At 36.6% G+C, this 23,361-nt stretch overlaps 1 pseudogene; it reads left to right on the forward strand.

Annotated features, from left to right (window-relative positions):
• Window positions 1-642: 642 nt before the first annotated feature.
• LOC112740271 (stilbene synthase 1-like) lies at window positions 643-4,258 on the forward strand (annotated as a pseudogene).
• The last annotated feature ends 19,103 nt before the right edge of the window (window positions 4,259-23,361 follow it).

A 23,361-nucleotide genomic window follows, 5' to 3' on the forward strand; every position in this document is an offset into this window, starting at 1 on the left:
GAGAGAGAGAGGAGGGAGAGGAGAGAGAGAAAAAAAGGGGGAGAGAGAGGGGAGGAGAGAGAAGAAGGAAGGGGGAAGGAGAGGTAGAGGGGGGAGAGAGAGAGGAAAAAGAGGGAGAGGGAGAAAAAGGAAGGGGTGAGAGAGAGAGGGAGAGGAGAGAGTGAGAGATAGGAAGGGAGATGGAAAGAGAGAGAGAGAGAGAAGGGGGAGAGAGAGAGAGAGAGAAGGGAGAAAGAGAAAGAAAGAGTATGTAAAATTAATTTTGGAGTTTAAATAAAACCAGTTTTAATTTGGTTTAAAATTAAACTGAACCATAAAAACTGGTTTTTAATAAACTGGTTTTTCATAAAAACTATGGTTTCAGTTTAGTTTTTTATTTAAAAAAACTGTTTTATTTAAAAAAACTGATTTATTTAAAACAGTTTCAGTTCAGTTTCAATTCAGTTCAGTGAAACCAGTTTTTTTGCACATCCCTAGGCATGGGGACAAAACCACTCTTTTCAAGAGCTGAAACTACTGTGTCAAAATTTGCATCATACACGTTGGTGTATGTTATTGACCCATCTACCATATGGGGCAGAGCCATCAAAATATGCAAATTCTTTTGGAAAACTTTGGGTCAGCATCCATGCTTAGGAATGCATGTATGAAAATGTAGCGAAGGACAATTTGTACGTGAACGGAGCCTGCTCGGACGTTGGTGTAGACGTAGGCGGCATCAGCTGCGGCTGGGTGGCTATGGCTAGCGTTCTAATCAGCGACGGTCCGGCGAGAATGGGAGACAAGCGGCGGCTGGTTGCAGAATGCAGTTCACACATGCAGCACGTGCAGTAGAAGAATAGAAGTGATCAATTGTGTTATTGCTCCACGTTCATGAAATCCTTTTTTTTAATTTAAAATCTAATATTATTAAAAATTAATTAATTATCTAATTAAATATTTTAATTTTAATTTCTCTTTTCAATCTTATTGTTCACATGGTTCACTCATCCCTTTTTAACTTCTTTCGAAATCACACACTACTTGCCGTTTAATTAATTTATTATTTTTGCAGGTTGCAGCCTTTTTTGCCTTAGAGAAGCAACCTTCTATCCTTTTTATATAACAGATTAGTGTATAAACAGGTATAATACTAATTCAAAGTTTTATTTATTAAATATATAATATTAATAAAAATGAAACCAGTTAAAATAAAAAAAAAAAGTTTCTAAATTAACTAAGAGATCTTGAATACTTCAAATATTAAAAAAAAAAACGTTTTTAATAGATATAGATAATAAAAGATACTATTGAACTCCAAAAAAAAAACATGTTTTTAATAGATATAGTCATATAGATGGTAAAAATTTAGATACAAATTAAACTTCAATCCCTGATATATACATTGGTGGTAGGTAAGCTTCGGTTACGGATTCAGTAACTATACTGTTAAAACAAGTATTATTGCATATAGTCTTTCCATGACGTTGCCCTTAATATTATACTAAATTCAATTTATTCTTGCGATATATTATATATATATATATATATATATATTCCTCAGTTTTACAAGTTTATAAGTAGTGAATGGCACTATATTTTTATACCAAACACATATTCGATCATATTCTACCAAACACAAAATATATACATACATCACTATAAAGAAATATGACACCAATCTGAGTCGCCATCCAAAAATACCATGAATTAAATAACACTAACACTACACAAATATGTACCATGATACATACACAATCAATCAAAGTCAAACTAAAGCAATAAAACGACCAAGAAGTCAGAGAACATCGTTTTCGAGTGCTGCTGACCGTTTGAGCACGCTTTTTCTATGTATGTTCGTTCCATTTCGTCCATTCAATGCCACATATGATGCCCAGTGGCGGAGCTTAGTTCAGACAAGGGGGGTTATGGCTCTCCAAACTTTTTATAAGAAATTTAGTAGTACTTTTTTAAAAGATAAAAAATAGTTCAATTGACTTAAATACTTTACTATGACTTAAAGTATCTAATAAGTTCAATAAACAACACTCTCTCTATCTTTAAGTTCAAATATAGAAAATTAGATATTTTTTATTTATTTAATTTAATATTATTTTATATTTTATTATTTATTTAATTTAATTTTTTATATGATAAAAAATAATAGAATATTCAATAAGTATTAATATTATTGTATTTGTATAAATTGATAAAAAAAATTCAATAAATATTATAAATTTTAATATTTGTCCTTCTAACTTCTTCTTTTACATATTTTACAGGATATATATTCAAATTTTTATATAAAATAATAATGAAAAATCAAAAAATTGATACATTTTTTAAGAGGAAGGCTAATATTTAAGAAGGAGAACATATAACTTTTACAATATCAACATCTGTAGATAGTTCTTCTACTTTAATGAATCACGAAGAAAGTGAGATATAACCTTCAAAAGTTCAAAAAGTTACATCTGATGACTTTAACTTTAACTTTTTGGAATCAGATCTTCAAAAACGGCTTTAAATTTGGCAATATCACCCAAACCAGAGAGATGAGATTAGACGAGCTTATCTTAAATGGGATTCATATCAAAAATATTTTGACAATTATTTTCTATCTGGCCCCCCCAAAATTTTGTTTTAAGTTCCGCCACTGGATGCCCCTACTCTCATGCATATAAATATCCCCCCTCCTCCTGCCCAAGTCTTCACCAAAATCCCAAAGAACATAGTTAATAAGCTTGTTTGGGTGAACTTTTAAAAAAAATATCTTTTTTCGAATTATCTTTTTTTAAAAGATTTTATGGAAAAGTAAAAGTAATTTTATGTTTGGATATCTCATGCAAAAAGATTTTTTTATCTATCAATTATGTTTGGGTATAACAATATAAAAGTACTTTTTTGTTTATTTATTACATGAAAATCATCTTTTTTTTTAAGAGAAAAAGATCTTTTAAAAAAAGATGTAAATTATAGCTTCTCAAAAAAGATTTTTTTTTTTTTAATTTTTCTAGTGCTTTTACTTTTACTACTAGAAATTTGCCAAACACGTTATAAAATAAAAAAAGATCTTTTTCAATAAAAAAAGATCTTTTTTTTATCAAAATAATGGCGCCCAAACAAGCACTAAGCTTTGCTATCCCAAAGAACATAGCCAAGCTTTGCTATCCCAAAAAACACAGCTAAGAAAAGATGGTGTCTGCGGGTGACCTCCGCAAGGTTCAAAGGGCGCGCGGAAGGCCCTGCAACCGTATTAGAGATTGGCACAGCAAATTCACCAAACTGTATTGATCAAAGCACATATGCAAATTACTATTTTAGAATAACCAACAGCGAGCACATGACCGACCTCAAGAAAAAATTTCATTGCATTTGTATGTAATTTTATTAAGTGTTTTAGTTTTGTTTTATTTTAAATATTTATTAAAGAAAAATTCGTCGTTTTACATTTATATTAATTAATACGTAATAATTAACATATTTTATGATATATCATATTCACTGCTTAATATTAATGATAATAATAACTATTTAATGAAAAAAATATTTTTATAATTATAAATTTGGATAAACTATTAAAATAGCATCTGAAGATTCAAGTCACTACAAAAATAACTCAAAATAATAAAAATGATGATAAACAACTTTTATATTTGACAAATAACTTGGTAGATGTGAATTACATATTATTATTTTAGGTGAGAGAACATAGATCAAGAACAGACATATGTATTTAATGGAAGAAATACTGAAGGAGAATCCTAACATGTGCGCATACAAAGCACTGTCGTTGGATGCAAGGGAAGACATGATGATCAGGGAGGTACCAAGGTTTGGAAAAGAGGCTGCAACCAAGGCAATCAAGGAATGGGGCCAGCCAATGTCTAAGATCACACATTTGATCTTCTGCACCACCAGTGGCGTTGCATTGCCTGGCGTTGATTACGAACTCATTGTACTCTTAGGGCTCGACCCAAGCGTCAAGAGGTACATGATGTACCACCAAGGCTGCTTCGCTGGCGGCACTGTCCTTCGTTTGGCTAAGGACTTGGCTGAAAACAACAAGGATGCTCGTGTGCTTATTGTTTGCTCTGAAAATACTGCAGTCACTTTTCGTGGTCCTAGTGAGAGAGACATGGATAGTTTTGTAGGGCAAGCATTGTTTGCTGATGGAGCTGCTGCAATTATCATTGGTTCTGATCCTATTCCAGAGGTTGAGAATCCTATCTTTGAGATTGTTTCAACTGATCAACAACTTGTCCCTAACAACAATTAAACAAAATTATTCACATAGGCAGACCAATTACAATATGTTCACCCAAACAATGTCACATAGATGCATATGATGAATGCCTGTCCTATGGCTAATGAGCTCATCTGTCGGTTATACAGCCAATCTGACATGTCCTGGTAGCTGACTATTGGACAGTCCCCTGACGCGCATCCCCATGAGTCTATGCATAGCTTTTTCTCATATATATATCAAATCGCTCAATGGGGGTATCATTCCCGGGAATTTATAAGTGCCTGGTCACCCTTACGTCATAGGGTCAACAAAGTATCGAGTCTCAACCTAGAATACGTGGTGGCAAGCTACGGTACTTTACCCAAGGAAACTCGTATCTCAGATAATTCAAATAAATAAGCCATATGAATACTTCAATCATAATTCATCAATACATATCTCATTTCCACATTTATTCAAAAATCATACTTTAAAATCATTCTTCATCATCCTTCATTCAAATTCAATCATCATCATCCATCCCCCCATTCCGTTCATCAATAATCCCAACTCAAAACATAGTTCATTCTTTTCTAAATAAATCAAACTTGAAACATATAATGTTTAAAACCAAATCTTTTTAAATATTTACTTCAAACGAAACTCCCAATTTTTATAAAATTTCGACAGCATCTCCTCTAAAACTCGGCCTCTGCCACCCTTTTCGGGTCCCATCCAAACATTCCCATAACCCTTCTCAACCATTTCCAAATCTCAATAATTTTCCAAAATTCAACCAGTTTTAATATCAAATTATTTTCAAATCAAACCATTTCCGATAATAAATCTTTTTCAAAATCAAACCAGCTCGAATATTAAATCATTTATGAAATCAAACTAATTCAAAATCAAACCGCTTCCAAAATCACTTCATTTTCATATCTTAAATCATTTCCAAAACCGATTCATTTACATTATTAAATTAACTTCAAAATCTATTCCTTTTCAACAACCGCACATCATTCAAGTAATCAAGCAATCAGTCATCCAATCCAGCAAACAACCATATTCATAAGACAATCATAATCACAGACATATATTTCTTCACATTAATATCTATTTATAACAACTCTGTAAGATAAAATAAATTTTAAGAAAAATCCCCTACCTCAACTCGTCGAAACTCACAAAACCAAACACGTCAAAACCCCCCCCCCTTTTTTTCCCTCGCAACCCGCAGCAACCACAGCTTCAATCGCGACTCACAATAATCAGAACTCAACCCTGTGTTACCAAAACCTCATAAACATATATAGAAAAGCGACTAAAAGAGTTTTTGAAGCAAAAGCAACTTACTGCACAAGAACCAAAAGCGAAGGAGCCGCAGCTCTGGTGACGACTTTCGAAGAGCATAACAGTGACTGAGCTCCGGCGGGGGGGCTTTCACCGAAGGCAGAGGCAACCACCACGGCAGTAGCGGCGGTATAGAAATGGCGGCAAAGGAAGCTCCGGCAGTGGCAGCAGCGTGGCTGGTGGCGGTTCTCTCCCTTTCCCCACGCGTCTCTTTTCTTTTTGCACTTCTCTCTCCTGGAAAGCCTCCATTGATGGCGACGATGCTGGTGGCCCAAAGCAACGGCGACGCGACTACGAGATCGATGGCGACACATGAGGACGCGCTGCGACGACTGCAGCGGGCTGGACGCGGGCTAGGCAACAGCGGATCTTCGAGCCCTCCTTCTTGGCGCCTCTCTCTCTCTCTCTCTCTCTCTCTCTCTCTCTCTCTCTCTCTCTCAATTCCAAATTCGGTCTCTTTCCTCCTCAGCTTGGTTCGGCAGCTCGGTAGCGGCGGCTGTGGCAGGACATGTTGGCGGCAGTCTTCCCCCTCCCTTCTTCTCCGTTCAGCCCTCTCTTCTCTCTTCCCTTTCTTTTCTCTTCGTCTCAGTGTGTGGGGATTTGTGTGTGTTATAGGTGTGAAGCAGTTAGGGGGGTGAGGGAGTAAGGGCGGCTGATGAGCGGATAATTTATACGCTTTTTGGGGTTAATTTCATATAGTATTGAGTATGTTTTAGTTAGTTTTTAGTCTATTTTCATTAGTTTTTAGGAAAAATTCATATTTCTGGACTTTACTATGAGTTGTATATTTTTCTGTAATTTCAGGTATTTTTCTGGCTGAAATTGAAGGAGCTGAGTAAAAATCTGATTCAGGCTGAAAAAGGACTGCTGATGCTGTTGGATTCTGACCTCCCTGCACTCAAAGTGGATTTTCTGGAGCTACAGAACTCGAAATGGCGTGCTTCCAATTGCGTTGGAAAGTAGACATCCAGGGCTTTCCAGAAATATATAATAGTCCATACTTTGCACAAGGATAGACGACGTAAACTGGCGTTCAACGCCAGTTCTCTGCCCAATTCTGGTGTCCAGCGCCAGAAAAGGATCAAAAGCTGGAGTTGAACGCCCAAACTGGCACAAAAACTGGCGTTCAACTCCACAAATGGCCTCTGCACGTGAATTGCTTAATTCTCAGCCCCAGCACACACCAAGTGGGCCCCAGAAGTGGACCTCTGCATCATCCATCATAGTCTACTCATTTTCTGTAAACCTAGGCTACTAGTTTAGTATTTAAACAACTTTTAGAGACTTATTTTGCATCTCATGACATTTTAGATCTAAACTTTGTACTCTTTGACGGCATGAGTCTCTAAACTCCATTGTTGAGGGTGAGGAGCTCTGCTGTGTCTCGATGGATTAATGCAAGTATTTCTGTTTTCTATTCAAACACGCTTGTTCCTATCTAAGATGTTCATTCGCGCTTAACTGTGATGAAGGTGATGATTCGTGACACTCATCACCATTCTCAACCCATGAACGTGTGCCTGACAACCACCTCCGTTCTATATCAGATTGAATGAGTATCTCTTAGATCTCTTAATCAGAATCTTCGTGGTATAAGCTAGGATTGATGGTGGCATTCATGAGAATTCGGAAAGTCTAAACCTTGTCTGTGGTATTCCGAGTAGGATTCAAGGATTGAATGACTGTGACGAGCTTCAAACTCCTGAAGGCTGGGCGTTAGTGACAGATGCAAAAGGATAGTAAATCCTATTCCAACCGGATCGAGAACCAACCGGTGATTAGCCGTGCTGTGACAGCGCGTGAGCGTAGTTTTCACTGGAAGGATGGAAGGTAGCCATTGACAACGGTGATCCACCAACACACAGCTTGCCATAGGAGGACGTGCGTGCGTGAACAAGAAGACAGAGGAAAGCAGAGATTCAGAAGACAAAGCATCTCCGAAACTCCAACATATTCTCCATTACTGCATAACAAGTAACCTTTAATCCATGCTCTATTGTTTATTTGCAATTCAACTGATAAACATAATTGACTTCCTGACTAAGATTTACAAGATAACCATAGATTGCTTCAAACCAACAATCTCCGTGGGATTCGACCCTTACTCACGTGAGGTATTACTTGGACGACCCAGTGCACTTGCTGGTCAGTGGTACGAGTTGTGAAAAGTGTGATTCATAATTCGTGCACCAAGTTTTTGGCGCCGTTGCCAGGGATTGTTCGAGTTTGGACAACTAACGGTTTATTTTGTTGCTTAGATTAGGAAAAATTTCTCCTACTTTGTTTAGAGTCTCTTCTTATTGTGTGTTAGAATCTTAGAATCCTTATTTTCTTTTTAAAATCTTTTTCAAAAAAAATAATTTTTCTATTAAATCCTGTGGCCAAACTTTAAGTTTGGTGTTTTCCTGTTGATTTTTCTGTGTTTTTCGAAAATTTAATTTGGTTTTCTAAAAATTTTAAGTTTGGTGTTCGTCCTTTGTGTTCTCGTGTTCTTGTGAATCTTCAAAGTGTTCTTAAGTTTTCATTGTGTCTTGATCTTAAAATTTTAAGTTTGGTGTTCCTTGGTGTTCCCCCCCCCCCCCAAAATTTTCGAAAATAAGGAACCTCAGATCTAAAAATTTTAAATCCTGTGTTATCTTATTGTTTTTCTCTCTCCTTTAAAAATTCAGATTTTTATTTCAAAATTTAAAACCTTTTTCAAACATCATCATATCTTTTTCAAAATCTCCTAACCACTTTCTCTCTCCTCACTTTTTTTTTTGAAAATCTTTTACTCATTTTGATTTATTTTATTTTGATTTATTTTATTTTCGAAATAAATTAATAAATAAATAAATAAAAATATTTTTTCTATTTTACATCATCTCCCTTTCTCCATCATGGACCTAAGTGGAAATGAACAGTCTAGGAGGACTCTAGGGTCATATTCTAACCCCCCTACTGCTTCATATGGGAGTAGTATCTGCATACCCTCCATTGGAGTCAGTAGCTTTGAGTTGAATCCTCAGCTCATTATCATGGTGCAGCAAAACTGCCAGTATTCCGGTCTTCCACAGGAAGAACCTACAGAGTTTCTGGCACAATTTTTACAAATTGCTGACATAGTACATGATAAGGAAATAGATCAGGATGTCTACAGACTATTACTGTTTCCATTTGCTGTAAAAGATCAAGCTAAGAGGTGGTTAAATAACCAACCTAAGGCCAGCATAAAGACATGGAAACAGCTGACAGAAAAATTCCTGAATCAATATTTCCCTCCAAAAAGGATGACACAGCTAAGGCTGGACATCCAAGGCTTCAAGCAAAGAGATAATGAATCTCTTTATGATGCCTGGGAGAGATACAGAGAGATGCTACGAAAATGCCCCTCTGAAATGTTTTCAGAGTGGGTTCAGTTAGACATCTTCTACTATGGGCTTGCAGAAGGAGCCCAGATGTCTCTAGATTACTCAGCTGGTGGATCTATCCACATGAGAAAGACAATTGAAGAGGCTTAAGAGCTCATTGATACAGTTGCCAGGAATCAGCATCTGTACCTAAGCAGCAACCCTTCCATGAATGAAGAGGTTAAAACAGTAACTGCTGAACTCAGTCCTGTAAAACAAGCTGCTGAATTCAATCAGCAATTGGACTTTCTAACAAAGTAGTTAGCCGAATTTAAAGACAGGTTACAAGAGACAAGGATGGCTAATATACATATGGACGAACAGTTTAAGCAAACAAAGCAGCAGCTGTCAAGGCAAATAGCAGAAGAATGCCAAGCAGTTCAACTAAGAAGTGGGAAAACATTAAATACCCCACCTCAAGGCAGCAAAAAGCTAAGAAATGAGCAAACCATCCAAAATTCACCTGAGGACAGTAAGAGCCCAGGGAAAAATAATTCTGGCGATAAAACACCAGAAAATTGGTGGAAGGCTGGCGCTGAACGCCCAGACCATGGCCAAAACTGGCATTCAACGCCAGAAACAAAGCAGGACTGGCGTTCAACGCCAGAAATGGGCAAGGATCTGGCGTTGAACGCCAAAAATGGGCAAGATCTGGCGCTGAACGCCCAAAATGGGCACAGTTCTGGCGTTCAAACGCCAGGAACAGACAAGGAGCTGGCGTCCAGTTTCACTCCAGCTTCTAACTCTGGCACTCAATCGCCAGTGAGGGATCAGACACACACAAATGCTGATAACAACCCCTCTAAAAAGGCTTCTTCAACCACCTCTGTAGGCAATAAACCTGCAGCAACTAAGGTTGAAGAATATAAAGCCAAGATACCTTATCCTCAAAAACTCCGGAAAGAGGAGCAGGATAAGCAATTTGCTCGCTTTGCAGATTATCTCAGGACTCTTGAAATAAAGATTCCATTTGCAGAAGCACTTGAGCAAATACCCTCTTATGCCAAGTTCATGAAAGAGATCTTGAGTCATAAGAAGGATTGGAGAGAAACAGAAAGAGTTCTCCTCACTGAAGAATGCAGTGCAGTCATTCTGAAGAGCTTTCCTGAAAAGCTTAAAGACCCTGGGAGCTTTTTGATACCATGCATATTAGAAGGTAATTGCACCAAGACAGCTTTATGCGATCTTGAGGCAAACATCAACCTAATACCTGCATCCACTATCAGGAAGCTTGGCTTAACTGAAGAAGTTAAACCAACCCGGATATGTCTCCAACTTGCTGATGGTTCCACTAAATACCCATCAGGCGTGATTGAAGACATGATTGTCAGAGTTGGGCCATTCGCCTTTCCCACTGACTTTGTTGTGCTGGAAATGGAGGAGCACAAGAGTGCTACTCTCATTCTAGGAAGACCCTTCCTAGCAACTGGAAGATCCCTCATTGACGTCCAACAGAGGGAAATAACCCTGAGAGTCAATGATAATGAATTCAAGTTGAACGCTGTCAAAGCCATGCAGCATCCAGACACATCAAAAGACTGCATGAAAGTTGATCCTATTGATTCTTTGGTAGAAGAGATCAACATGGCTGAGAGTCTTGAATCAAAGTTGGAAAAAATCTTTAAAGATGTTCAGTCTGATTTAGAGGATTCAGAGGACATGAAAGAGCCTCTGAAATTTCTTCTGGAAGAGGAAAAACCTCCTAAACCCGAGCTCAAGCCATTACCACCATCCTTGAAATATGCGTTTCTGGGAGAAGGTGACACTTTTCCAGTGATCATAAGCTCTGCTTTAAATTCACAGGAAGAGGAGGCACTTATTCAAGTGCTAAGGACACACAAGACAGCTCTTGGGTGGTCCATAGGTGACCTTAAGGGCATAAGCCCAGCTAGATGCATGCACAAAATCTTATTGGAGGATAATGCCAAACCAGTGGTTCAACCACAGAGGCGGCTAAATCCAGCCATGAAAGAAGTGGTGCAGAAAGAGGTCACCAAATTACTGGAGGCTGGGATTATTTATCCTATTTCTGATAGCCCCTGGGTGAGCCCTGTTCAAGTCGTCCCAAAAAAGGGAGGCATGACAGTGATTCATAATGAAAAAAATGAACTGGTTCCTACAAGAACAGTTACAGGGTGGCGCATGTGTATTGACTATAGAAGGCTCAATACAGCCATCAGAAAGGATCATTTTCCTTTACCATTCATAGACCAGATGCTAGAAAGACTAGCAGATCATGATTATTACTGCTTTTTGGATGGCTACTCAGGCTATAACCAGATTGCAGTAGATCCCCAGGATCAAGAGAAAACAGCATTCACATGTCCATCCGGAGTGTTTGCTTATAGAAGGATGCCATTTGGGCTATGTAATGCGCCTGCAACCTTCCAGAGATGCATGCTCTCTATTTTCTCTTATATGGTGGAAAAATATTTGGAAGTCTTCATGGACGACTTCTCAGTATACGGAGACTCATTCATCTCCTGTCTTGATCACCTGAAACTTGTTCTGAAAAGATGCCAAGAGACCAACCTAGTTTTAAACTGGGAAAAGTGTCACTTCATGGTGACTGAAGGAATTGTTCTTGGGCATAAAATCTCAAACAAGGGAATAGAGGTGGATCAAGCAAAAATAGAGGTAATTGAAAAATTACCACCACCTGCCAATGTTAAGGCAATCAGAAGCTTTCTGGGGCATGCAGGATTCTATAGGAGGTTTATAAAGGATTTTTCAAAAATCGCAAAACCTCTAAGCAATCTGCTAGCTGCTGACACGCCATTTGTGTTTGACACAGAGTGCCTGCAGGCGTTTGAAACGCTGAAAGCTAAGCTGGTCACAGCACCAGTCATTTCTGCACCAGACTGGACATTACCATTTGAGCTAATGTGTGATGCCAGTGATCATGCCATTGGTGCAGTATTGGGACAGAGGCACGACAAGCTTCTGCATGTCATTTATTATGCCAGTCGCGTTCTAAATGATGCCCAGAAAAATTACACAACCACAGAAAAAGAACTACTTGCAGTGGTTTACGCCATTGACAAGTTCAGATCATACTTAGTAGGATCAAAAGTGATTGTGTATACTGACCATGCTGCTCTTAAATATCTACTCACAAAGCAGGATTCAAAACCCAGGCTCATCAGATGGGTATTGCTTCTGCAAGAGTTTGATATAGAAATAAGAGACAGAAAAGGGACAGAGAACCAAGTGGTTGATCATCTGTCCCGGATAGAGCCAGTGGAAGGGACGTCCCTCCCCTTTCTTGAGATCTCTGAGACGTTTCTGATGAGCATTTATTTGCCATTCAGGAAGCACCATGGTTTTCCGATATTGCAAACTATAAAGCTGCAAGGTTCATACCCAAGGAGTACAACAGGATACAAAAGAAAAAATTAATTACTGATGCAAAGTACTACTTGTGGGATGAACCTTATCTCTTTAAGAGATGTGCAGACGGAATAATCCGTAGGTGTGTGCCTAGAGAAGAGGCACAGAGGATCTTATGGCATTGCCATGGATCTCAATATGGAGGCCGTTTCGGAGGTGAGCGAATAGCCACCAAGGTCCTCCAATGTGGCTTCTATTGGCCCACACTCTATAAAGATTCCCGAGAGTTTGTACGTAACTGTGACAGTTGCCAAAGAGCTGGTAATCTGCCCCATGGTTACGCCATGCCTCAACAAGGAATCTTAGAAATTGAGTTGTTTGACGTATGGGGAATTGACTTCATGGGACCTTTCCCACCATCATACTCAAACACTTATATTCTGGTGGCAGTTGACTATGTATCAAAATGGGTTGAGGCTATTGCCACACCCACCAATGATACTAAAACGGTGCTGAAGTTCCTCCAGAAACACATCTTTAGCAGATTTGGTGTCTCTGGAGTACTAATCAGTGATGGGGGCACTCACTTCTGCAATAAACAGCTTTACTCTGCCATGGTTCGGTATGGAATTCGCCACAAGGTGGCCACTCCATATCATCCACAAACCAATGGGCAAGCTGAAGTCTCTAATAGAGAATTAAAGAGAATCCTGGAACGGACAGTAAATACCCGTAGAAAGGATTGGGCACGGAGCTTGGATGATGCTCTGTGAGCTTACAGGACAGCATTCAAGACCCCTATAGGTACCTCTCCATACCAACTCGTGTATGGTAAGGCATGTCACCTGCCCGTGGAACTGGAACATAAGGCCTACTGGGCAACCAGATTCCTAAACTTTGATGCCAAACTAGCAGGAGAAAAACGATTGCTCCAGCTAAATGAGCTAGAGGAATTCAGATTCACAGCTTTCGAAAATGCCAAGCTTTATAAAGAAAAATAAAAAAAGTGGCATGACAGAAAGCTGTCATCTAGAATCTTTGAACCAGGACAGAAGGTTCTGTTATTTAACTCTAGACTCAGGCTATTCCCCGGGAAACTGAAATCCCGGTGGAGGGGACCATACGTGATTACAAGTGTATCACCATATGGTTATGTGGAGCTTCAATATATTGATTCTGATAAGAAGTTCATTGTCAATGGACAGAGAATCAAGCATTATCTTGAAGGCAACATTGAGCAAGAATGCGCAAGGCTGAAGCTAGATTAAAAAGCTCAGCAAGGTCCAGCTAAAGACAATAAAGAAGCGCTTGCTGGGAGGCAACCCAGCCATGGGGCAACAATCCTCTAAGCATTTTGCCCTATTTCTATTTTTATTTTTATTTGTTTATATAGAGTTTATTGATAACAAGGTAAATAATCATTTACAGAAGACCTCGGCACACAAAACAGAGAAAAAGAGCTCACTGGCAAGAAAACGCCAGTAATGGTAGCAATCTGGGCGTTCAATGCCAGAAAGGGGCACCCACTGGGCGTTGAACGCCAGTAATGGCAGCAGCTGGGCGTTGAACGCCCAGGAGAGCAGCATTTGGTCGCTGAACGCCCAAAACAGGCAGTGTTTGGGCGTTCAAACGCCAGGAAGGCAGGGAGGAGCCAAATTCATTTTTTCCACACGTATTTCCATTCTAATTTCAAATTTTATGTTTCAATGCATGATTTTTACATGAACATGTTAAGAACCCTGATTTCTAAAATCCTTAATTTCAAAAAATCCCTCTTTCCAAATTCAATCCAACTCTTTTCAAATCTTTTCTGAAAACAAATCTATCTTTTTCACTCTGAAATCTTTTCAACTAATCCATATCTTTTTCAAATCTCCCCATTATCTTTTTCAAAATTCAGATTTATCTCTTTCAAAAATCTATCATATCTCTTCAAAATTAAACTATATCTTCTATTTTATCTTTTTCAACTCAATCTTTTTATCTTATCTTTTCCAATTTTTCGAAAACCCACTCCCCATCCCTTTATATTTGGGTTCGGCCTCCCTCCTCCTCCATCAACAATTGCACCTAGCTCTCCTTCTATCCCTCTCCTTTCTTTTCTTTTGCTTAAGGACAAGCAAACCTCTAAGTTTGGTGTGTTTATCCGAGATCACTAAGATCATGGCTCCTAAAGGAAAACAACCCACTCCAAGAGGCAAGAAAGAGAGCGTTCCAAAACCACTTTGGAATCAAGGAAAGTTCTTATCTAAAGAACATTCAGACCATTATCTTAAAATAATGGGTCTGAGATCAGTGATCCCGGAAGTTAGATTCGATCTGAAAGAAGATGAATATCCGGAGATCCAGGAGCAAATTCAAATCAGGAACTGGGAAGTCCTAGCTAATCCTGAAACGAAAGTAGGAAGGAACATGGTCCAGGAGTTCTATGCTAATATGTGGCAGACTGACAAGCAAAAACTATCTGGAACTACCTTCTATGAATTTCGGACCATGGTCAGAGGAAAGATTGTTCATACCACCCCTGACAAGATCAGAGAAATCTTAAAGCTACCTCAGCTAAAGGACGATCCAGACTCCTTCAACAGGAGGATGATGAGAGCAGACATTGACCTGGATAAGATTCTAGAGGACATATGTATCCCTGGAGCCAGGTGGACCACCAACACAAAGGGTGTCCCAAATCAACTCAAGAGAGAGGATCTCAAACCAGTCGCCAGAGGATGGCTAGACTTCATTGGGCATTCTCTGTTGCCTACTAGCAACCGTTCTGAAGTCACAGTTAAAAGAGCAGTGATGATCCATTGCATCATGATGGGAAAGGAAGTGGAGGTTCATCAGTTGATTTCAGCTGAACTCTACAAAATTGCTAACAAAAATTCTAAAGAGGCCAGATTGGCTTATCCAAGCGTGATTTCTCTACTCTGCAAGGACGCTGGAGTGAGGATGGGAATAACTGAGTATATCTCAATTGAGAAGCCAATCACCAAAGCATCAATGGAAAAACAACAAGCACAGGATGATCCCATCAAGAAGAGAGCATAGGAATTCCTCCCAGAGATCCCTCAATCTGAATACTGGGAGTATCTTGAGACGTCTGTTACCAAGATACGGGAAGCTATGGAGCAAATAATAAAAGAACAGAAGGAACACAGTCAAATGCTGACCTATATGTTTAAAGAACAAGAGGAGCAAGGGCGTGACTCAAGGGAATTGAAGCGCCAAAAGTCTTCTCTCGTAGGACCAAGCACCCCAAGGATCAGAGGAACCCCCGTGCCCCCAGAATAAAGGTTGTTAATTTCCAATTTCTGCCTTAACTCTGTGACAGTGTCCTTATAGAAGTTTACCTTAGGAGTCATATAATAGTAATTAGTATCTATTTTGATTTTATCTCCAATTAAGCTATAGTTTATTTTTTCTCATCATCAGCAAACATGAATAAAGTAGTAGATCTTTTGAATAAGAGGCAATAAAATTTTGAGTTTTAATAAGAGAAATTCTAATTAGTTAAATGTGGTGGCAATGCTTTCTGTCTTCTGAATGAATGCTTGAACAGTGCATATGTCTTTTGAATTTGTTGTTTAAGACTGTTAAATATGTTGGCTCTTGAAAGAATGATGAACATGAGACATGTTATTGATAATCTGAAAAATCATAAAAATGATTCTTGAAGCAAGAAAAAGCAGCAAAGAACAAAGCTTGCAAAAAAAAAAAAAGAGAGAAAAAGCAAGCAGAAAAAGCCAAAAGCTCTTAAAACCAAAAGGAAAGGGCAAATAAAAAGGATCCCAAGGCTTTGAGCATCAGTGGATAGGAGGGCCTAAAGGACTAAAATCCTGGTCTAAGCGGCTAAACCAAGCTGTCCCTAACCATGTGCTTGTGGCGTGAAGGTGTCAAGTGAAAACTTGAGACTGAGCGGTTAAAGTCAAGGTCCAAGGAAAAAAGAAGAGTGTGCTTAAGAACCCTGGACACCTCTAATTGGGGGCTTTAGCAAAGCTGAGCCACAATATGAAAAGGTTCACCCAATTATGTGTCTGTGGCATTTATGTATCCGGTGGTAATATTGGAAAACAAAGTGCTTAGGGCCACGGCCAAGACTCATAAAATAGCTGTGTTCAAGAATCATCACACTGAAATAGGAGAATCAATAACACTATCTGAATTCTAAGTTCCTATAGATGCCAATCACTCTGAGCTTCAATGGATAAAGTGAGATGCCAAAACTGTTCAGAAGCAAAAAGCTACTAGTCCCGCTCATCTAATTAGAATCTGAGCTTCAATCAAAAACTCTGAGATATTATTGCTTCTCAACCTATTAGTCTTCTATTTTATTTGTCTAGTTGCTTGAGGACAAGCAACAGTTTAAGTTTGGTGTTGTGATGAGCGGATATTTTATACGCTTTTTGGGGTTAATTTCATATAGTATTGAGTATGTTTTAGTTAGTTTTTAGTCTATTTTCATTAGTTTTTAGGAAAAATTCATATTTCTAGACTTTACTATGAGTTGTGTGTTTTTCTGTAATTTCAGGTATTTTTCTGGCTGAAATTGAAGGAGCTGAGTAAAAATCTGATTCAGGCTGAAAAAGGACTGCTGATGCTGTTGGATTCTGACCTCCCTGCACTCAAAGTGGATTTTCTGGAGCTACAGAACTCGAAATGGCGTGCTTTCAATTGCGTTGGAAAGTAGACATCCAGGGCTTTCCATAAATATATAATAGTCCATACTTTGCACAAGGATAGACGACGTAAACTGGCGTTCAACGCCAGTTCTCTGCCCAATTCTGGTGTCCAGCGCCAGAAAAGGATCAAAAGCTGGAGTTGAACGCCCAAACTGGCACAAAAACTGGCGTTCAACTCCACAAATGGCCTCTGCACGTGAATTGCTTAATTCTCAACCCAGCACACACCAAGTGGGCCCCAGAAGTGGACCTCTGCATCATCCATCATAGTCTACTCATTTTCTGTAAACCTAGGCTACTAGTTTAGTATTTAAACAACTTTTAGAGACTTATTTTGCATCTCATGATATTTTAAATCTAAACTTTGTACTCTTTGATGGCATGAGTCTCTAAACTCCATTGTTGGGGGTGAGGAGCTCTGCTGTGTCTCGATGGATTAATGCAAGTATTTCTGTTTTCTATTCAAACACGCTTGTTCCTATCTAAGATGTTCATTCGCGCTTAACTGTGATGAAGGTGATGATTCGTGACACTCATCACCATTCTCAACCCATGAACGTGTGCCTGACAACCACCTCCGTTCTATATCAGATTGAATGAGTATCTCTTAGATCTCTTAATCAGAATCTTCGTGGTATAAGCTAGGATTGATGGCGGCATTCATGAGAATTCGGAAAGTCTAAACCTTGTCTGTGGTATTCCGAGTAGGATTCAAGGATTGAATGACTGTGACGAGCTTCAAACTCCTGAAGGCCGGGCGTTAGTGACAGATGCAAAAGGATAGTAAATCCTATTCCAACCGGATCGAGAACCAACCGGTGATTAGCCGTGCTGTGACAGAGCGCGTGAGCGTAGTTTTCACTGGAAGGATGGAAGGTAGCCATTGACAACGGTGATCCACCAACACACAGCTTGCCATAGGAGGACGTGCGTGCGTGAACAAGAAGACAGAGGAAAGCAGAGATTCAGAAGACAAAGCATCTCCAAAACTCCAACATATTCTCCATTACTGCATAACAAGTAACCTTTAATCCATGCTCTATTGTTTATTTGCAATTCAACTGATAAACATAATTGACTTCCTGACTAAGATTTACAAGATAACCATAGATTGCTTCAAACCAACAATCTCCGTGGGATTCGACCCGTACTCACGTGAGGTATTACTTGGACGACCCAGTGCACTTGCTGGTCAATGGTACGAGTTGTGAAAAGTGTGATTCATAATTCGTGCACCAGCGGCTAGTTTAGGGAGATTAGGGTTAGAGTTCAATTTGGGAATTTTTGGGTACTTTAGTAATTTTAATAAAATTAAGGGTAATAGAATAATTAAAAACCTATTTTAATTCAACACTAACGTTTATTAAAAATACTATTTAATTATCAATTTACAAATTATTTTCAAATAAATATTCTAATTCGATAATTAGAGATAATATAATTAATTTTCTTTATTCATAAAAATTAAAGTATTAATTTTCAAAATCACAATTATTTAAATCAAATCATGTAAATTCTTATTATTTTACATTTCCTAGACCTTATCATTTAAATGTGGAAATTATCCAATAATTATAAAATTAGATAAAATTTTTAATATAATTATCAAAACTTGATTTAGTTAGTTTTAATAAAATAATTTCTGAAATTAAAATCTTTAATGAATAAATAAATTGAAATTGACTCATAATAAGATTTTCCAAAAGTTTTGGGTCTTACACTATTTCTCTCTCTTATTCATTCACTCACTCTGATCTATCTCTCTTATATATCATTATAAATCTCTAATCACAAATTTGACAATCAAAAGGTGTAACATGATATTTTCTAATTTGTAATTAAAATTAAATTAAAATATTAAAATTAAAATTGAAATATAGCTATATTATTATACTATTAATTTAAAAACCAAAATGTATTACGCACACACCACTCTCATTAAAATTGAGATAAAATATTTTTTTTTAAAATTAATAAATTCTCTTTTTCTATACTCTTATTTACCTCTCTCTCCTTCTCTATTTCTCTCTACTCTTCCCACTCTATATATAACTTATAATTTATATTTCATATTACTAATTTGACAAACCAAAATGTGATACGAGATATTCTTTCATTTCAATTAAAATAAAATCTTTCCTCCAAAATTAACAAACTCTCTCTCTCTCCTTCTTTTTCTTTATCTTTCTCTCTCTTTTTTCTCTCATTTTCTATCTCTCTTTACCTTTCTGTTTTACCAAAAAAATAATAAAATAATATAATTAAAAGAAATTCATAAAATTATAAAGAATACATTGAATTTATAATATAATATAATTAAAAATAATCTCATAACATTATTTACATAAAAAAAGATATTATTATTATATGTATATTTTTTTAGTTTTTTATTTAGTTTCAAATTTTCACCGTTTATCTTTCTAATGTATATTTTTACTTTTTTTTAAATATTTATTATATATAATTCGTAGAGAATAATAATGTTATGATTAACAATTCGAATCAAGATTCAATTGTTTTTAATATAACTATCAATATAAATTTTTTTATACTAATATCTAATTTTATATATATATATATATATATATATATATATATATATATATATATATATATATATATATATATATATATATATATAGGGAGGGAGGGAGGGAGGGAGAGAGAGAGAGAGAAAATATTATTTTCAAATAACAAATATGAAAATTAATTATTTTTATTTGTACAATAAACTTAATAGCTAATTAATGAAATATAAAAGTATATACATTAAATTCTTTCAAGTTTTAGATAATGAATGTTAAGATTAATTATTAGTAAAAAAACTAAAGTCTTTCACATGAAAATAATATCTAAAAAAATTTATATTTGATTTTTTTTCTATGGTGACCCTGGTCTTCTTAGTCGACAGGGACCTTTATTCATATGATAATTTTGCAAAAGTAATTTGATTCTATAATTTTTTTTCACCATAATCTATAATGTTTACAAGAAAACCACGATTTTTCTACACTTTAAAGTAGGGGTGTGCATGGCCCGGCTGGGCGCGAAGATCCGGCCCGGCCCCGAACACTTTAGGGGCTATTTTGGTGTGATTTCACCGAGTCTAGGGTCGGGTAAGAATCTCAAAAATAGACCCGGTCATTATTTCGGGTCGGGTCCAGGCCATGGCTCAGGTCACCCGAAGTCGGCCCGGTGGCCCGGTCATCATACACAATTAATATTTTGTGTTATTAGTGATGGATGATGGCTATTCTTATGTGGAATTTAAGTATTGTAAACCTTAATATTTTGTGTTATTAGTTATTATAAGACTATAAGTTAATGTTTTATGTTTAAAATGCATAAAATTTTAGACTAATGCATAATATTGTGTTATTTATATTGATTTAAATATTTGGTGTTATTAGACAATATTAGTATTGATTATGGTTATGCTTTAAATTTAGAGAAGAGTTGGTTCTTGTTATATTTTTCTAAGTGAATTTTACCATGTCAAATAATGGTTGGAGTCTTAGAAATTTGGATATTTTCACATGTTAGCTTATAAGAAGGTGTCAAGGTAATGTAGTGTTAACGGCCCGGTTTTCACCCGGTATAATCGTGGCCCGAAAGTGTATAGGTTTCATCAGATCTAGGGCCGGGTTCGGGTCTAATAAATAGGCCCGATATATATTTCGGGCCGAATCTAGGTCACATCAAACCCGATTTAACCCGGCCCATGCACACCCCTACTTTAAAGCAGGATGAAAAGGTCAAAAAAAGCGTAGCGATAGCATTGCCATGATTTTTGAGCTACCGGCACGCTTTTAAAAGGGCCACATCTCCAAGCGTGCCAGTTGCTCTATCGCCACACTTTTCTCGATCTATTGGCACACATTTTTTGCCATGCTTTTATCTATTGCCACGCTTTTAAGTGTGGCTGTATGTATAACCCTATAGCCACGCTTTTAAAGCGTGCCAAAAAGTGGACATACAACCACGCTTTTAGAAACGTGCCGATTGGGTTGGTTTTGTCTACGCTTTCAAAGCGTGCCGATAGGAGACATATACACACGTTTTTAAAGCATAGCTTGCCAACTAGAATCTTTTGTCAAATAAAAAAAAACAAAACAGAGAAAATAAGAAAGTATAAAAGAAATGATTTTTTATTGATTTTCATGAATTATTTATATGCTATTATAATAAGTGAAACATCTTAAAAAATGACTCTCTTAAACTTCTTAAAATTATTTAAAAAAGAATTACAATTTTATAACAACTAATAACTTAATTCCTAGTGGCCCTCTCACTCTCATATTTCAAATTTTGTAATTCTGCGTTCAATGATTCTATGGCATTTGAAATTTCTTTTGATTTACATTATGCAGCTTCTTTAGCCTCTTAACATAGCAGAATAAAAGGATCATCAGACATATCAACATTCAACAGCTCAATGCATTTGGGACAGTGAGAAGAAACAAATAATCATTCTTATAGCTAATAAATGACCAGTCAACAAAAAAGAATGAGAAAACCAACGAAAATAAGGACATACTAAAATGTATTACTATAATAGCTATGAAAAACAGGGATGACATAGCTTTCAAATTTGACAGCAATAATAAGAAAACGGGTGAAAAATCACTACAAAATTGAACAAAAATATAAGTGCTTCTACTGAAATAAAACATGAAATCAAAACAAAATAAAATATCCACAATAACAACAGTTAAGGCATAAACTAATGTGCTTCTACTCTATAGCTTAATAGACATAATTCATGAAGAAGGTTTAAGTACCTGTGGTATATATCTATGAATGAAAACATAAGTATTATAAAATGAAATTAACTAAGAAGTGATATGTTAAATCAATCTCATCGCATCAGCCAATGTCTAGTCTTTAAGTTTTATGATACATGCAAAAGCATTTATGTTATCAAATTGTGTAATGAATCTTTCAATTTAAGGTCAAACTTTCATTAAAGTATTGCATTTTAGCTCAATGATATAGAAGAAGATATTCAAGGATGCTGAAAAATTACTAGATGAAGGCTGCCTAGATAACTCACTTCCAGAGAAAGCTGGCAATCCCACACTATCACAAAATGGATGACCAAATGCTAACCAATCTTTTTCAACAAGTGCCTGCATAAAAAATACAACTTAAAAGTACAATTAAAACATTTATTGCTTTATTTTCAACATATGAACACACAGAGAACAGAGCTAACTAGCAATTGTTCAATATATTTATTTTTTGGTACAATCTTTTTTGTTTTGGTACTACCTGTCCTTATTCATGTTTCTTTCTTAGCCTTGTCAAAGTTCAAGAACAACAAAGGCACTCAAGTTCTCATCAAAATCATGGAAAGCTATAAGAACATACTCAACAAATGGGTCACCAGAGCAAAGCTACAGCAGCAGAATGGGCGCAGTAGCAAACAAAGAACTATAAAAAACTAAAATAGAATAATCTTAGTCTTAGGCAATAATAGGTAACTATCAACAAACTTCTATTCAAATGTAGACATTCATATACCATACCAGTTTCAAGAGCACCGAAAGCAAAACAACACAAGCAAAATAACAAGCATTCTTGGAAATAAAAATAGAAAATAAAATTTTTATAGAAGGAATCAAATAGCTTACCTTGTGTTCTACTAAGCCATGGAGAGTGGGTGAAAAGGCTTTTAAACAAAATTTTAGGAGAGAGATGTAACTCTAACGAATCATATCAAACAAATAACCATCAACAAAAATTAAACTAAACAAAAACTCAAAGAGAAATAGAAAATGGAGAAATGGAAAACGTTGACAAAGAAAAAAGGGAAGTAAAAAATAAAAAGTAAGTAGCAAAAAATAGAAATGACGAACATGACGGCGACGAGAGCAGCAACGAGCACGATGGCGACGCGACCAGAGAAGAACACAACTATATAAGCAGTTACAAGGAAATCGAACAAACAAGAGTAAATCAAGAGTAGCGACGAGGACCGCAAAGACAAAAGAGTAAATCGTGTATCAATGAAATTTTGATATGGGTTGGGATTGGGGTTTCTAATTGAAAATAAGGCTTGGAATTTTGTTTCGAACTTAGTAAGGATTTCAATCAGCAAATATGTAAACTATAAAGATGAATTTTGTGCGAAGTTAAAAGAAGGAAAGAGTAACTTTTGTTAAAATATTTGGAGGGAAGGTCAAAATTTTAGGGGGAAAATTTTAATTTATTTTTGGCAACATTTATAATGAGAAGATTATTAAAAGTTTTAAGAACAATACTTATTGCTACAAGAACAAGTAATATTTGTAACGAAAAAAATTGTTACAAAAAATCGATTTTGAAACAAAAGGAATTTGTAACAAAAAAAGGGTTGTTGCAACATGTCTCGTTACAAAAAAGTTGTCACAAAAAATGAAACTGT

The sequence above is a fragment of the Arachis hypogaea genome, chromosome 14, assembly GCF_003086295.3.
Source record: "Arachis hypogaea cultivar Tifrunner chromosome 14, arahy.Tifrunner.gnm2.J5K5, whole genome shotgun sequence".
In the NCBI taxonomy this organism is placed as follows: domain Eukaryota; kingdom Viridiplantae; phylum Streptophyta; class Magnoliopsida; order Fabales; family Fabaceae; genus Arachis; species Arachis hypogaea.